Source organism: Marmota flaviventris, chromosome 15 (assembly GCF_047511675.1).
Source record: "Marmota flaviventris isolate mMarFla1 chromosome 15, mMarFla1.hap1, whole genome shotgun sequence".
Lineage (NCBI taxonomy): Eukaryota > Metazoa > Chordata > Mammalia > Rodentia > Sciuridae > Marmota > Marmota flaviventris.
Genome location: NC_092512.1, coordinates 35,159,511 through 35,177,493, shown reverse-complemented (window position 1 = coordinate 35,177,493; position 17,983 = coordinate 35,159,511). Strand labels below are relative to the sequence as shown.

Sequence of the window (17,983 nt, the reverse complement as noted above, 5' to 3'; positions counted from 1 at the left end):
TAGGAATGCTGTTCCCTTTTGATTAGTATGTGGTATCTAGTTGCATCCTGGAGTCGCAGAGCCAACAAAACAAGAAGCCTGAACAATATTACAGCAAGTTCCCACATCTCACGGGGGTAACATCACCACCAAATAGACTTACCGGCAGTGAAAACTAGAAACCTTATACAGGTTGTGAGAGCTGTAGGAATTCTTGACTACTTTTCCTTCAATATAGCCTCATTTCCTATTGGTTCTAGGTTGGGCTAATGTCAGGTCTGATCCCTGTACTTCAGGGAGTACACCCAAACCCACTGCCTGAAGCCATAATAAAAGCTCTTTGCTTAATCCTATGGCAATGGGTACAAGTAATGTTCAATGGAAAGGAAAAAGAAAATACCCCCCAGGACATTTATAAGACATACCACCTGTGACTCCTGCTGCTCAAAAGAGCAAATACTATTATGTGTGTTGCTAAGCAATCTTGCATTTCCAGTCCTTAATAACTGCATTAGTAACATGAGGGAAACTACATCTGGATATGGATGAGATGCTTTACCTTACTTCTTTGCATAATCAGCCTTGGCAACCAACAGCTTCCAACACAATGCAAAAGTTATTATTCTGTGTTCCCTGGATGGAACACGTATGGGAATTCAGTGGAAAATCTCCTGTTGGAAAGTCTGAGGGTTCTCTGCAAACTCCTAAAAGTCTTCAAATACCCCTCCATCCAAACAAGTAAAGACTGCAGTTGGTAAAGAAGAAAAAGACTGACTCCAGAATGCACTCTTAGGGATTCTACTTGCTACTTTTCTATTTTAAAGGAAGTTATGGATCTCATGAAGCTAGAAATCTCTAAATTTTGAATTCCTATAACATCAAACTGTTACTAATTATGGTTCTGGTCATATGCCATATGTTTCCCAGAAACAACAAATGTTCCATGGAAAAGTAAGTGGCTAATAAGGGTGGGAAAAAACATATAGTAAATGTGTTTGTTTTTCTTGGCTGTTAACTTCAGATATAATGAAATAGTCAATGAATAAAGGAGTGCTCAGCTTCAACTTCTTACCACTTAGAAAAGCACTCTTGAACTGCTGAAGGTTAGAAGTAAATGTTCACACAGAATTGTCAAGTAATTTATTCTGATTTGCTTACATTTTAGGTTTTGAAAAAAAATATATTACTTCTGTCTCAGGTGTTTTTCCTAGTAGAAATCACAGTGGTAGATGCTCAACTAACTCCATATGATTCTTATTTTCAGACTGTTCAAGAGTTTCAATCCCTTGAGTGGCATCAAAGGAAACTATTTTGGTATTAAATATAAGGGTTCTTTTGGGGAGGGAGGGGGATTGTTGCATTAGGAAAAGGTTTCTCTCAATATAGCTATTTAATGGCTCATTGTTTTAGATTTCCTTTAAGTTCCTCTTACTTTGATTGAACAAGTGAACTGAATTAATGGGTTTTTGCAACTATCTAGTGAAAGAAAATGAAATTATTGATCAAGTTTTCTTCCTTTATAAAAGTCATGCCAGTACTAGGGGTGAGGGTTATGTTTTATGATAGTAGATTTTACACTAAAGAGTACAGATTTTAAAATAAATTAGTCTGAAAGTGTCATTTCTATTTTCTGTTGTAGTTAAGGCATGGTAATCCTGTCAGTGCTAAAATGTGATCAAGCTTTGATCCAAGCTACTGTGGAGGGAGGTGCTTTTACCTATAGACCAATCAGTTCTACACGTACCTAATGTGTTTACAATGTGACAGAGCCAGGTGCTGGGACTATGATCATGAACAAAAGTAGACTTGGGCTCTGTCCTCATGGAGCTCATAGTCTAGGGCAAAGCCAGTTCATGTGGGGTCCGAGGACCAGTCTCATCAGATTGCAACAAGACAAGTGTAGATATTGCAGGTAACAGTCTAAAAACATAGACAGCAGTTGGGCATTTCTGCAATGTCCAAATCTGTGGCCAGCTGCACTTGCCTCATGAACGCTATGCGGAATGGCTTGGATATGGTTGAATTTGGCAGTCAAATTCCACGTGGCAGGATTTAAGTACAAGATCTGGACAGGAAGACATGTACTGCCTTGTGACAAACTGGAAATTTTTTTTTTTTTAAAGTCTAGTTATTTCCACATAGAGTTTGAGAAGCTCTAGTCTAGAGTTTTCAAAGCATGTAGGAAAGAGAAACATTCTTAAATATTCCTGAACATGGAAGTACACAAAAGAAAGCCCTATTTTACAAATAATATTAGCTTTGTTTGAACTATAGACAATGCTTTGAGGCAGGAGGACTTTAAGTGAGATAAATAATAATAATAAAAAGAAATTTAAAAAATAGTTTTCTTGATAGTGTCATATATTAGTCATATGTCTAGTAAACTTATACAATCTTTAGCCTTCCCAAGCACCACCACATAGTAAAATACTCTTTAGAAGATCTAATCATGTGTGATTAAAGTGATTTTGAAATGTCATTCCTTAACTGTACAGTAACAGAGAGAATACATTCTTTCCATTTTCAGAAACTTTGATTAAACTGCAGATATTAAGGAAACATCAAACCAATATACTATTATAATAACTTACACTAAAATGTCAAGTATCGTCACCAAAAGACGCAAAAGCAGCACATTTTTTCCCCTCTCTGTTGTTCCCAGCTTTCTATAAAACTAGAATTGATCTCATTAAATGTGCCTCATTTAAGTTTCTATGTGTCACCAAAATGCCATTAATTCTTGCAGCTGACTGAGTTGGAGTCTTTTGCAGCATTAAGATTCTTGCAAATGTAACATTTAAAAAACAGTTGAACCACTGTGTAACTTTTCAACTTTGAGGGTAAAACTCTATATAAGTTTTAACAAATGAAACAAGGCTCTCAAAGAGTATAAACCCCAGAAAAAAAGAGTATAAACCCCACATTATGTTAGTATTTCATATATTTGGTTAAGTAAATATCTAATTATTTAATCTCCTAATATTGGTTTCATTATATTTTTTATTTGTTCTTTTTAGTTATACATGACAGTAGAATCTATTTTGATATATTTCATAATATTATTTTTAATTGTGACATAAGAACGATGGAACTGAAGGCTATATATTTAGAATTGGACATATTTGCAATGAAACTATAATATAAAGCTAAAACTCATCATCATGAGTCACTGATTATGACGTACTAAGGCAGTGGTTCTCAAAAGAGGGTGATTTTGTTCCTCCCAGGAGACATTTGGCAATGTCTAGAGACAGTTGTCATGACTGGGGTCATATATTACTGGCACTGGGAAGCTGCTAAACATCTGGCATTGCTCAGAACAGCCCCTTGCAACAGAATTATCTGGTCTAAAATGAAAACAGCACCACATTGAATAAGCTTATAGTAAAGAAGCACATACATGACCAACGTTTTCATCACTCCTTTCAAACTGAGACTCTTAGCATATGCTCTGGTTGGAAGATTTGTTTCCCCCAAAATGCGTTCTTTGAAATCCTAAACCTAAATCTCAAGGTGATGAGATTAGAAAATACATGGAGCCTTTGAGAATTAGGTCATGAGGGCGGAGACCTTGTGAATGAGATTCAGTGCCCTTATAAAGAGACCCCAGAGAGCTCATTCACTCTCTCCACCATGTGTGGATATAGTCAGGATATAGCCATATAGTTTCATCATCTATGAACCAGGAGACAGTCCCTCACCTGCCAATGAATGTTGGGCTTTTCAGCCTCCAGAACTGTAAGAAATAAATTGCTGATGTTTACAAGTCACTCCATTTATGGAATTTCATTATAGCAGCTTGAACAAACTAAGACATCATATAGAGACATAATCTATGCTTTCATTCATACACAGTGAAAGTCAGAAAGAAGTTCCTGAAGATTAAAACAGATAATTATTTTTGCTTTCCTTTGCTATAATTAGCTACTTATATCAAACCCTGTGACTTTTGCAACCAAGGGCTGAAGGTGATCCTCATAGATGCCCTGCTTAATTTCATCAACAGCATTAATACTTTCTATGCAGATTTGCACACATTGCCATGAGGAGTTCTTCAAACATAATCTTCAGAGAACATGACTGGGGTCATATATTACTGGCACTGGGAAGCTGCTAAACATCTGGCATTGCACAGAACAGCCCCTTGCAACAGAATTAAGGCCCATCAATACACCACAATCAAGGTTCCAGGGATTTATTATCATCCATGAAAAGTTACTGTTGATTTTTAAGAAGCACCAACAGATAATGGCTTTGGGGAATGCGGAAAAGGAATCCTCTTCCTTAAAGATATGCATTGCTTGTAAGATGTGAACCTTTCTTAGAGGTGGCAAATATACATAATGTATAAACTATATTAAATGTCTGATAAAGTATACCAAACTTTTCTTGTAATAATAAATAGGAACACTCTGAAATGCTCTGCCTCTCAGATCCTTCTCAATTGGTATTAGATTCAGTTATTTTCCTATAAAGACATATGTTGCTCTCCTCATCTTTTTACCTGCTCCCTACAACTCCAGAGAGAGGCAAGGAGACAGTGGCCTCACCAGAGCCTCAGAATCAAGAATAAATTTAAAAATATTGCAAGTACATATTTTCCTCTCTTGGAATTTCTCCAAAGTCTCTTATTGAGAATTGAGTGCTATGAAGAATGTCTGTCCTGAGCTTCCTCCCAGGGTTGTTAGGACACATAACTTTATTTTATTTAACAGCATAACCACACTTGGGTGCAATGAAACATATATTTAAATTCCATTTACTACTTATTCATGAACAAAAATTTACTATACATTTGCTATACATTTACATTTGCTTTTTGGCATACTATCTGCCTACTAGAATTTGTAGGGGTTTTGCCTTTTGTTTATTGGCTGAATAAATGAATGAATGAATGAATACCTTCTCCAGAGGTATAACAGCTGTCATCGTACAATTGCAAACTCCTTTTATTTTAACATCAACAGCAGGAGCCAATTGGACTTATTCTGTATTATGAGCTACTCAGATTTGTTTGCTCATTCATTCGTTCTTTACCTAGCCTTATGATCTGGCCCTCAACACCTCTTCAGCTTTCCTTCTCCTCTTGCTTACCAGCAACTCTGGCTTGGATTCCGCACCTAGTAAGCTCCATGCTCCTTCTGTTTACCTCAGGACTTTTGCCCACAGAATTCTCTGCTCATCTTCAACCCCTTCAGAATTCTTGAGAGAAGCCTTCCCTGATCCCTGAGCCTAGGGATAATCCCTGTTATTTTATGTTGTTTTTTTTTTCCAATTGAGTACTTACCACACTTATAAAACATATTTGTGTGATGCTTTGATTATTATCCCTCCCCATCTCACCCTACTCAACAGTAGGCAGATGCCACTCTTTCCTGTCCCCATGAATCTCCCCATCATCTAGCACAGTGCCTATCACATAGCAAGTGCTCAATTAATATTTATTGAATTATGTTAATGAATTATATTTCTAGGATCATGATCTGTTATTGTGGGGTCATATCATGCCCTATCATTTTCCTTGAGGTACTAGGTTAATTGAAGTCATTGTTTATCCCCTGCAAACTACATCCTCCTGTGTCTATATAGCATTAAAAGAATATGTTGCAAAATTTCTGGGAAATAACTACCTTTTTCCTCTTCTTTTGCTGTGTATTAATAGAAAAGCAGTTTGTGTTTGCTTTTCTGCTGAATTTATTAGTTTTTGTCATTAAAAACATGACTGAGTGGAAAATGGTTGACAGGAAATCAATTACTTGGATGATCAGTATTTGTCTCTATGTCTATATCTGAAAACATCTGGAAGCAGACTTTAATTATCCCCTGGATATTTGGCGTCTTATGTTCTCAGTCTCTGAGATAATCTCTCTCCATTATGGTTCCTGAATGAAAGGTATTCTGTTGACAAATGGGTGCTTAGTGATGCAGGGGCATTTGTGAGACATAAAAAAATAAAGTGTTAGTGAGCTTTCAGGCTAAGAGGATTAAAACATTCATTATTTTTAAGAGGAGGAGGAAAGAGTTTATTAATGCAGAAAACTACAGAAAAATGTAATTCCAAGGTGACATCCTGAAATGGAGATGCTAGAGATACCCAAGCAACAAGACCTCAGTAATAATCATAAACCTGGAGTCTACTCATACACATCACATTAAAACAACTTTACATATATCTTCCTTCTTAGCTGGTTCTTTGCCTCTAGACTGTTTTTACTAGAGTGCCTGAATTTCCTGCATAACATTCCCCAAAGCCCAGGAAATTTAGGGATTATTTGCTGACTTACGCCATTCTTTTAGAAAGCCCCAGTTAGGAAGCCTACACCTAACCTTTCTTCGAGAAGGCATCTTCTTCCCCCTGTTCACTGCTCTCTCCAGTCAGCAGACACCACCCCAGAGTGGCTTCTTCCCTGTTCTAAGAGCTTTCTCAAGAAATGGACAGAAATGGGAAACACACCTACAAGAACACTGACTCATCTCAGCCCTATTGGTCTTTGGCTCAAAGGACTCAAGGGTGAGTCTTGTACCGTAGGAGTAAAAAGCATAGTCCTCCACAAGACATTGTCCTCCTTACATCTGGCAGATCCTATGAACGTGCACCATGAACTCCTGTGACTTCTCCTTGCTCCTCGTAAACCAGAGATGAAGTAGGGCTTATTTGGGGCTCACTCTAGAGAGGAATCTACAGAAGGAATCACACATCCCTGTGGTCACTGGCACAGAAGGGGAACCTGGATGCTGGAGGAGGAGCAAGAAGGACAGAAGCCCATAGCATGTGTATATTCTGTACACCTCCATGGAAGGGGGAGGGTTCTCAGGTTGGATCTCATTCCAGCTTCTTGTCTTTAACAAAGACCTGTATTGGCCTCTGAAAGTTTAGTTTGATGTCAGAAAGGTCTGGTGGCTACTGCCATGTCTCGGTCATGGTATCCATGGGTAGTCCAACCAGATTCCACAAGAACAAGGCATTTCTCAGGCTGCCTGATCTTAGCCTGTTTATACATATAGTTCTATCTTGGCCTCCTACCCAGAAGAAAGGCAAAAGGGTTCTCAGTGTCACCAAGAAAAAATGTTCGATTTTATTTAACATGACTTCAAACATCTTATTACTATCCTATAGATTTCATTAAAAGGACTAGCCCTTCAGATGTGGAATAAGCAGTTTTTACTTTCACTTTCTTGTTATATTCAGATGAACCATGTTGCTTGTGGAATACTTAATTAAACCACGGAGACTTAATGGGGGAAACAAAAGTAGCATGAAGAGCTAAGTGCATTCGAGTTTCATGTTACATTGACTTAGCTTCTTTCCCTGCAATAGCAGCAAAATATACACACTCAAAAAAAGAGAAAGTTTTGTTCCTGCTCCCATTTATTTTATTGTTGTCATTTGTTCCTCATATACTATCAGTTAGCCAAGAAAATGTTAGATTTATAGTTATGCTTTGTTTTCAACAGGCACAAAAAGTATTCCCAAGGCCTAAGCCATTCTGCTTCACCTACAAATCTTGGCTGGCTCTTATCTGGGGGCATTCGTTTATTTTGAAAATTTTCCAAGAAATTAATATACCAGTAGATTTCCCTTCCTAAAAAGCCAATTTCCTAAGTATTCAATGAGATGGCTTTAGAGACTGAGAGCAACAAATTAGGAAAGTTATAATGTTCCTATCTTAACAGGAAATTCACTATTGCTATTGCTGCTGCTCTAATTATACTGTAATAGATTTTCAAAAGACTCTTCTCTGAATTAGAAAACATCCCATCTCCTCGCTGCACAGAATTCTCTTCCATTTCCCAAACCGAACCGAACGAGTAGATTTGGAAAGTAAGGGGAAGCACACGCTACCCTTTTTTTTCCAGAAAGCAACAAGCCAGATTTTTATTTCATTATCATATCTCTTGCTTTGTTTATTTTAGAAAATTTCTTTGATACTTAAATAACATTCTCATTTAATCAGTTGCCATAGAAGAGACTAGGAATATTGCTAAACATTAGAAGGGGTGTAGAGCTTTCTTTGGAATACAAATTCCCCAAGAGGTAAAAATGAAAACAGATACTCCATGACAGATATAAGCCAGTATTTCTATTTGCTTATGTTCTATACAAGCAAGAACACACAACCTAGCCAGGATATAACATCTTTGCGTTTTCAATCATAATTGATACAATCTAAAACTCAGGCATTTCAAGAGGTTAAAAAGCAACTCACAGTGAGCAGTCACACAGTGCCTCAGACCTCAGAGCCTTCCACTGGTCCACGACAGATTTTATCACCAGCAGGTCAACGGACCTACAACTGAGATTACTCATGGTTAGTGAATGCCTTGCTAGAACATCTGACAACTCAGGAAAAAAATTAAGTAAGGCTGCTACCCCTTTTTTCTTCTGTAGTTGCCTCTGCAAACAACAAACAAGAAACACACCTACAAGAACACTGCCTTATCTTAACCCTGCTAGTATTTGGCTCAAAGGACACAGAGATGAATCTTATAACACAGGAGTAATAAGCAGAGTCCTCAACAGGACAGGAATCAGGACCCAGCATTTTACAGTCTTAAATGCTCTGGACAGACACTATGCAGACCATTAATTATTGGGAGAAATAAGCACTTTTTTTTTGTTACATTCAGGTCTTACAGCCTTAATTCAGAAAAAAAATATATATATATATACACACATACATATATTCACATATACATAATGTACATATATAATGTGTTAATATGTTCTCTAAAATATATAATTTATTTAAAATAATAAATAATAGACCAGAATACTACAATATCCTGGAAAATATATAGAAACTCTCATCTAGCAATCTTTTGGTTACAAGTACCAGTAAACACAATTCAAATTCACTTATATAAATAACAAAATGAGGATATATTCTGGTTCATTGAGATAGAATAAATAAGTAAATAATAAATAAATAACAAAAATAGGGTTAGTTTGGGAAACTGGAAATCGTTGTATCATTTGATCTTCTATAGTTCTCACCGCACACGTGTTCTCTGTGGACTGAGTTCATCCTCATGCTACTCCCCTCTTGGTACAAAAAATGGCTGCAGCACTTCAAGATTATATAGACATAGTTATGGATATAAATCTAGATACATATAGATATATCATCCAAGAGGATTTCAGATTCATGGCAGTCCCAATAAAAGTTCTGAGATCACTCAAGTAGCCCATCACTGAGTCAATCACTATTCTTTGGGGTCTAGTATTCTAAACTTCTTAAATTATTCCAGGGTTATCCTTGGAGGTGAAGGTAGAGTTAATATAAACAGAAATCACATGGAAAAACATTCAAGGATCTTTGAAGAAGGGAAAAGGCGGGAAAGATCAGTAAATATCCACCACAACAATGCTCCACAATATTCTGAAGACTGATATTTGAGCATGTGTATCCACAAAGATGCTAATTCTTGGTTATCACAAGATGTCTGACAGAGAATAAATCAAGGTTCAAAAGATACTCATTACCCAAGGGACTCAGTAGATCTTACCATTATCATTGGATTTATACTCTGCGAAAATAGTTCAGAACATTTCCACTCTGATTATGAAATGTATTTAATAGTGTATAAAGTACTCTTGCATTTGATCTTCCATTTTGTTAACCAAACGACCCTTCCAGAGGTGGACAGGCATCCCTGGTGGAAGCTTAGACAGTGGGACAGATACTGCCAGTTGCCTCTCCAATGTTCAGTCTACCCTTTTTCCTTCCAGAACCTTAATTTTGTTCAGAGATGGAATTTTCCATGCTAAAACTGCAGCTAAAAATGATGGGCAGGTGAAATAGTTTTGACTCTAGAGATGCAGACAGACAATACTAGGTCGAACTCCTGGGAATGTTCTTTCAAAGGGACTTGGCATTCACTGTTTGGTCTTCACTCCTCCTTTTCTTCATGCCTGAAATACTGATACAATTCTGGAAGAAGAGCTCTATCTTGTAGCCATGAAGTAACAAGCACAAAAACAAAATCCACAGGCTATAAAACCTAAACTGAAAGGAGACCCTACACAGGGCCAGCCTTACCTGTTCTGGGTATGTTATTTGAGGGAAAAAAAAAACAAAAAACCTCATTTTGATTAAGCCACTGTAGAAGGATTCTTGTTATAGCCCACTGAACATAATCCTGATACAGAAAGGTTTCTCAACCAGATAATGCCAGATCAAGGCTTAAACCCAGGTCACTTGACTCCTCGACTAAACTGCATTGCTCTCCAAATGCAGGACCTATTTTCTGAATACTTTACATACTGGCATTTTGAATTTATACTTTAAAAAATCCAGAAAATAACTTGTTTAAATGATCTAAGCCAAGTTCAAATGCTAAGAGGGGATATTACTTAGGGGGCAGGGTTGTTTTTTCCTTTCTCACATGTGACACTCCAACATTTGAAAAATTGATGATGCAAGAATATCTTGGCTGCAGCAAAGGAGACCTGTCATCTCATCATCTATTCAAGGCTACTTAAGGGGGAATTAACCATCTTGCCAAACCTTGCTGCAGATGACCTTTCTTCCTTGATTTTCTCATTCACTCAACTGTTAAAAGATAGAAGAGCTCTCATAGAGGTTGGAATAACTTACCAACCCAAGGAGAAACCATACCCAAAGATCAATTCCAGAAGGATTAAGGATTTAGTTGTGAAAAACATAGAGCTTAAGCTTTGAGAGGGAAATACAAGAGAAAAATCTTCTGACCTCAAAATGGGAAAGGAGTTCTTAAGGCACAAAGGTACTAACTATATAAAGAAGTCAAAAAGACAAGCCAGGAGACGGAAGATGGCGGCGAGGGGAGTGCATTGCCCCCGTGTGCTGCTTCACTGTGTGGGAGTATGACAAGTCAGGACGGCTAAAGGATATCTTGTTAGGAATTTCCAGCAATAGTGGGGTGCTCCGGAACCTGGAGGAAGGATTTCCATCGCACGAGGATCAGCTACGGGGACTCAAACGCAAGAGGTTTGTCGCACGGAGGGTAACACTGCTTATTCAGCAAATCGCCCCGCGGCTAGAGTCTGCAGCGCGCGCTGGGATAGAGACGCAGGGTTACAGCGCTGCAGTTTCTGCCAGCCACGCAAGCACCGTACTCAGGGCTGAATTCTGGGTTCGAGACGGGGGAAGGAAGCGGTCCATCTCGGTTCTCCACACCGGTCAGACCACAGAGGAGGCCAGCAGCCACCATGTTGGTAAACTGACGTCACCACCCCTGTTTTCGACTGACCGCAGCTCATTCAGCCATAGAACAGGTAATTTCAGGCTGCAATTCGCCTGCGGCTTGCAGACAGATTGCTAGGGTTCAGCGCCTGGGTGCTTCTTAGAACCTGATCTTATCGGAGTGAACACCAAGCGCGGGGCGGCCGAGTTCCGGCTCCCGGAACCGTCCCGGAACCGCCCTGGCCCAGGGCTGCGTAGCCTGCGGAGGCTGCTTCTTGGACCCTGCTCCTATCAGAGCATACAACAAGCACTAAGCAGCCGAATTCCGGCTCCCGGAACTGAGCCCGCGGGGACTGCTTCTTGGAGCTTACACTTATAGGAGCTTACACCGAGCACGGAGCGGCCGAGTTCCGGCTCCCGGAACTTCCCTGGCCCGGGGCTAGGAGCCCGCAGAAACTGCTTCTCGGTCCGGGTCCTGCTGAGGGCCGGTCAGGACTCACCCGTTGCTTTGGTTGCCCGGCAAGGGGAACGAAATGCTGCCATTTGCATAGGATACCAACATGGCAGAGATCTGATGTCTGCAGAAAGCGGCGGAGGAGGGAACTTCATCAATACCAGTGGTGACATAAGCAGTTGGTCTCCTGGTAGGGGGGGTGAGGCACAGTCACCCGAGTCTCCTCAATTTGTCGTCTAGCCAGAGGGGAGGAGCCGGGCCGCCGCCAGCGCCCGGAGCAGGCCCAGCGGCTCGCCAGCGTGGTGACCGCGTGACCCCAATTGGAGAGGGGGCGGAGCGGAGCCGCCACCCGCACCCGCAAGGTGGGCAGAACCGCGACCCAGTGGTACATGGGCGTGGTAGGAGGGGCAGGGCAGAGCTGCCGTTCGCGCTTGCAAGGTAAACAGACCTGTCACAGCCTGGCGGGTCAGGCCCAGTGGCCTGCCAGTGTGGTACACACGTCACCCCAACTGGAGTAGGGGCAGAGCAGATCCTTCTCCCACGCCCGGATCAGGCCCTGCCAGTGTGGTGGTCACGTGACCCCAATTGGAGTGGGGGCAGAGCGGAACCACCACCCGTGCCCGCAGGGTGAGCAGACCAGTGATCAACCTGCAGATCAGGCCCAGGGGTCCGCAGGCGTGGTAGGAGGGGCAGGGCAGATCCGCCGCCCGCGCCTCCAAGGTAGGCAGACCTACAACAGACCGGCGGATCAGGCCCAGGAGCCTGCCGGCGTGGTACAAACACCACCCTAATTGGAGTAGTGGCAGAGCAGAGTCGCCGCCCGTGCCAGGAACAGGCCCAGCGTCCTGCAGGCGGGGTAGTCACGACACCCCAATTGGAGTAGGGGCAGAGCAGAGCCTCCACCCGTGCCCGAAAGGTGGGCAGATCTGCGACCGACCAGCGGGACAGGCCCAGTGGCCTGCCGGTACGACAGACACATCACCCCATTTGGAGTAGGGGCAGAGTAGAGCCGCCGCCCGCGCCTGCAGGGTAGGCAAACCTGCAACCGACCGGCGGATCAGGCCCAGTGGCCTGCCAGCGTGGTACACTTGTCACCCCAATTGGAGTAGGGGCAGAACAGAGGCGCCGCCAGCTCCCAGAACAGGCCCAGTGACCTGCCGGCGTGGTAGCCGTGACACCCCAATTGGAATAAGGAGAGAGCAGAGCCGCCGCCCGCACCTGCAGGAAAGATACGCAAGCAGTATGAAAAGACAAGGAAAGAAAGGACCACAAGCAATGCAGGTCAACGCAACTTTAGAAGAGGTAACAGCTGCAGCAGATGGAATGTCAGATAAAGAATTCAGGATATACATGCTTCAGATGATCTGGAGTATCAAGGAAGACATTAAACAGCAAAATCAGACAATGAAAGATCACTTCGACAACGAATTACGCAAACAAATCCAGGAAGCAAAGGATCAACTATACAGGGAGATAGAGGTTATAAAAAACAAACAAACAGAAATCCTAGAAATGCAGGAAGCAATAAACCAACTTAAAAACTCAATGGAGAATACTACCAGCAGAGTAGAACACTTAGAAGATAGAACATCAGACAATGAAGACAAAGTATTTCAACTGGAAAAGAACATAGACAGCTCAGCAAGACTGTTAAGAAACCATGAGCAGAACATCCAAGAAATATGGGATAACATTAAGAGACCAAACTTAAGAGTCATTGGGATACAGGAAGGTACAGAGCTCCAAACCAAAGGAATGAGAAGTCTATTCAATGAAATAATACAAGAAAACTTCCCAGACTTGAAGAATGAGACAGAATCCCAAATCCTAGAAGCCTACAGGACGCCGAATGTGCAAAATCATAAGAGATCCACACCTAGACACATTATAATGAAGATGCCCAACATACAGAATAAGGAGAGAATTTTAAAAGCTACAAGAGAAAGGAAGCAGATTACATTTAGGGGTAAGCCAATCAGGATAACAGCTGATCTTTCAACACAGACTCTGAAAGCTAGAAGATCCTGGAATAACATATTTCAAACACTGAAAGAAAATGGGTTCCAACCAAGAATTGTGTATCCAGCGAAATTAAGCTTCAGGATGGAGGATGAAATTAAAACCTTCCACGATAAACAAAAGTTTAAAGAATTCGCAGCTAGAAAACCATCTCTTCAAAACATCCTCGCCAAAGCATTACAGGAAGAGGAAATGGAAAATAACAATGAAAACCAACAGTGGGAGGTAGGATAGTAAAGGGGGGGGGGGGAATAATCAAAGAGGAAAACAAACCATGTTTAGTAACAGAAATAAACAAATATGGCTGGAAGAACAACCCATATCTCAATAATAACCCTAAATGTTAATGGCTTAAACTCACCAATTAAGAGACACAGGCTAGTAGAATGGATCACAAAACAAGACCCAACAATATGCTGCCTACAGGAGACGCATTTGATAGGAAAAGACATACATAGGCTGAAGGTGAAAGGCTGGGAAAAATCATATCACTCATATGAACTTCGGAAACAAGCAGGAGTGTCCATACTCATATCAAATAAAATAGATTTCAAGCCAAAGTTAATCAAAAGAGATAAAGAGGGACACTACATACTGCTTAAGGGAACCATACACCAACAAGACATAACAATCATAAATATTTATGCCCCAAACAATGGTGCAGCTATGTTCGTCAAACAAACTCTTCTCAAGTTCAAGAGTCTAATAGACCACCATACCATAATCATGGGAGACTTCAACACACCTCTCTCGCCACTGGACAGATCTTCCAAACAAAAGTTGAATAAGGAAACTATAGAACTCAATAACACTATTAATAACCTAGACCTAATTGACATATATAGAGTATACCACCCAACATCAAGCAGTTACACTTTTTTCTCAGCAGCACATGGATCCTTCTCAAAAATAGATCATATATTATGTCACAGGGCAACTCTTAGACAATATAAAGGAGTAGAGATAATACCATGCATCTTATCTGATCATAATGGAATGAAACTGAAAATCAACGATAAAATAAGGAAGGAAAAAGCATACATCACTTGGAGAATGAACAATAGGTTACTGAATGATCAATGGGTTATAGAAGACATCAAGAAGGAAATTAAAAAATTCTTAGAGATAAATGAAAACACAGACACAACATATCGGAATCTATGGGACACATTGAAAGCAGTTCTAAGAGGAAAATTCATTGCTTGGAGTTCATTCCTTAAAAAAAGAAAAAAACAACAAATAAATGATCTCATACTTCATCTCAAAATCCTTGAAAAAGAAGAGCAAAACAACAGCAAAAGAAGTAGAAGGCAAGAAATAATTAAAATCAGAGCTGAAATTAATGAAATCGAAACAAAAGAAACAATTGAAAAAATTGACAAAACTAAAAGTTGGTTCTTTGAAAAAATAAACAAAATCGACAGACCCTTAGCGATGCTAGCGAAGAGAAGAAGAGAGAGAACTCAAATTACTAGCATACGGGACGAAAAAGGCAATATCACAACAGACACTTCAGAAATACAGAAGATAATCAAAAACTATTTTGAATCCTTATACTCCAACAAATTAGAAGATAGTGAAGGCATAGATAAATTTCTTAAGTCATATGATCTGCCCAGATTGAGTCAGGAGGATATAGAAAACCTAAACAGACCAATATCAATTGAGGAAATAGAAGAAACCATAAAAAGACTACCAACTAAGAAAAGCCCAGGTCCGGATGGGTATACAGCAGAATTTTACAAAACCTTTAAAGAAGAACTAATACCAATACTTTTCAAGCTACTTCAGGAAATAGAAAAGGAGGGAGAACTTCCAAATTCATTCTATGAGGCCAACATCACCCTGATACCTAAACCAGACAAAGACACTTCAAAGAAAGAAAACTACAGACCAATATCTCTAATGAACCTAGATGCAAAAATCCTCAATAAAATTCTGGCGAATCGGATACAAAAACATATCAAAAAAATTGTACACCATGATCAAGTAGGATTCATCCCTGGGATGCAAGGCTGGTTCAATATACGGAAATCAATAAATGTTATTCACCACATCAATAGACTTAAAAATAAGAACCATATGATCATCTCGATAGATGCGGAAAAAGCATTCGACAAAGTACAGCATCCCTTTATGTTCAAAACTCTAGAAAAACTAGGGATAACAGGAACATACCTCAATATTGTAAAAGCAATCTATGCTAAGCCTCAGGCTAGCATCATTCTGAATGGAGAAAAACTGAAGGCATTCCCTCTAAAATCTGGAACAAGACAGGGATGCCCTCTCTCTCCACTTCTGTTCAACATAGTTCTCGAAACACTGGCCAGAGCAATTAGACAGACGAAAGAAATTAAAGGCATAAAAATAGGAAAAGAAGAACTTAAATTATCACTATTTGCAGATGATATGATTCTATACCTAGCAGACCCAAAAGGCTCTACAAAGAAACTATTAGAGCTAATAAATGAATTCAGCAAAGTGGCAGGATATAAAATCAACACGCATAAATCAAAGGCATTCCTGTATATCAGCGACAAATCCTCTGAAATGGAAATGAGGACAACCACTCCATTCAAAATATCTTCAAAAAAAATAAAATACTTGGGAATCAACCTAACAAAAGAGGTGAAAGACTTATACAATGAAAACTACAGAACCCTAAAGAGAGAAATAGAAGAAGATCTTAGAAGATGGAAAAATATACCCTGTTCATGGATAGGCAGAACTAACATCATCAAAATGGCGATATTACCAAAAGTTCTCTATAGGTTCAATGCAATGCCAATCAAAATCCCAACGGCATTTCTTGTAGAAATAGAGAAAGCAATCATGAAATTCATATGGAAAAATAAAAGACCCAGAATAGCAAAAACAATGCTAAGCAGGAAGTGTGAATCAGGCGGTATAGCGATACCAGACTTCAAACTATACTACAGAGCAATAGTAACAAAAACAGCATGGTACTGGTACCAAAACAGGCGGGTGGACCAATGGTACAGAATAGAGGACAAAGGGGCTAAAAGCATGCAATGGAGGAAGGATAGCATCTTCAACAAATGGTGCTGGGAAAACTGGAAATCCATATGCAACAAAATGAAACTGAATCCCTTTCTCTCGCCATGCACAAAAGTGAATTCAAAATGGATCAAGGAGCTTGATATCAAATCAGAGACGCGCCGTCTGATAGAAGAAAAAGTTGGCTACGATCTACAGTCGGTGGGGTCGGGCTCCAAATTCCTCAATAGGACACCCATAGCACAAAAGTTAATAACTAGAATCAACAAATGGGACTTAATCAAACTAAAAAGTTTTTTCTCAGCAAAAGAAACAATAAGAGAGGTAAATAGGGAGCCTACACCCTGGGAACAAATCTTTACTCCTCACACTTCAGATAGAGCCCTAATATCCAGAGTATACAAAGAACTCAAAAAATTAGACAATAAGAGAACAAACAACCCAATCAACAAATGGGCCAAGGACCTGAACAGACACTTCTCAGAGGAGGACATACAGTCAATCAACAAGTACATGAAAAAATGCTCAACATCTCTAGCTGTCAGAGAAATGCAAATCAAAACCACCCTAAGATACCATCTCACTCCAGTAAGATTGGCAGCCATTAGGAAGTCAAACAACAACAAGTGCTGGCGAGGATGTGGGGAAAAGGGTACACTTGTACATTGCTGGTGGGACTGCAGATTGGTGCAGCCAATTTGGAAAGCAGTATGGAGATTTCTTGGAAAGCTGGGAATGGAGCCACCATTTGACCCAGCTATTCCCCTTCTTGGTCTATTCCCTAAAGACCTAAAAAGAGCATGCTACAGGGACACTGCTACATCGATGTTCATAGCAGCACAGTTCACAATAGCAAGACTGTGGAACCAACCTAGATGCCCTTCAATAGATGAATGGATAAAAAAAATGTGGCATTTATACACAATGGAGTATTACTCTGCATTAAAAAATGACAAAATCATAGAATTTACAGGGAAATGGATGGCATTAGAGCAGATTATGCTAAGTGAAGCTAGCCAATCCCTAAAAAACAAATGCCAAATGTCTTCTTTGATATAAGGAGAGTAACTAAGAACAGTGTAGGGATGAAGAGCAGGAGAAGAAGATTAACATTTAACAGGGATGAGAGGTGGGAGGGAAAGGGAGAGAGAAGGGAAATTGCATGGTAATGGAAGGAGACCCTCAGGGTTATACAGTGGAGGGGGTAGAGAGAGAGGAGGGGAGGGGAGGGGAGAGGTGGGGAGGGGGGAGGGTGGAGGATGGGAAAGGCAGCGGAGCACAACAGACACTAGTACGGCAATTTGTAAATCAATGGATGTGTAACTGATGTGATTCTGCAATCTGGGTA

At 40.2% G+C, this 17,983-nt stretch overlaps 1 protein-coding gene across 4 annotated transcripts in view; it reads right to left on the bottom strand.

The window, feature by feature from the left end:
* Ncald (neurocalcin delta) overlaps nucleotides 1-17,983 on the bottom strand; it is a 398,774-nt gene that overhangs the window by 165,609 nt on the left and 215,182 nt on the right. For 2 of the 4 annotated variants that reach the window (XM_027948790.3, XM_027948784.3), the window contains exon 3: nucleotides 8,187-8,273. The exons of the other annotated variants lie outside the window; for them this stretch is intronic. The gene's annotated coding sequence lies outside the window, so the exon portion shown is untranslated. The remainder of the gene's footprint in view (nucleotides 1-8,186; nucleotides 8,274-17,983) is intronic. 4 annotated transcript variants of the gene reach the window in all.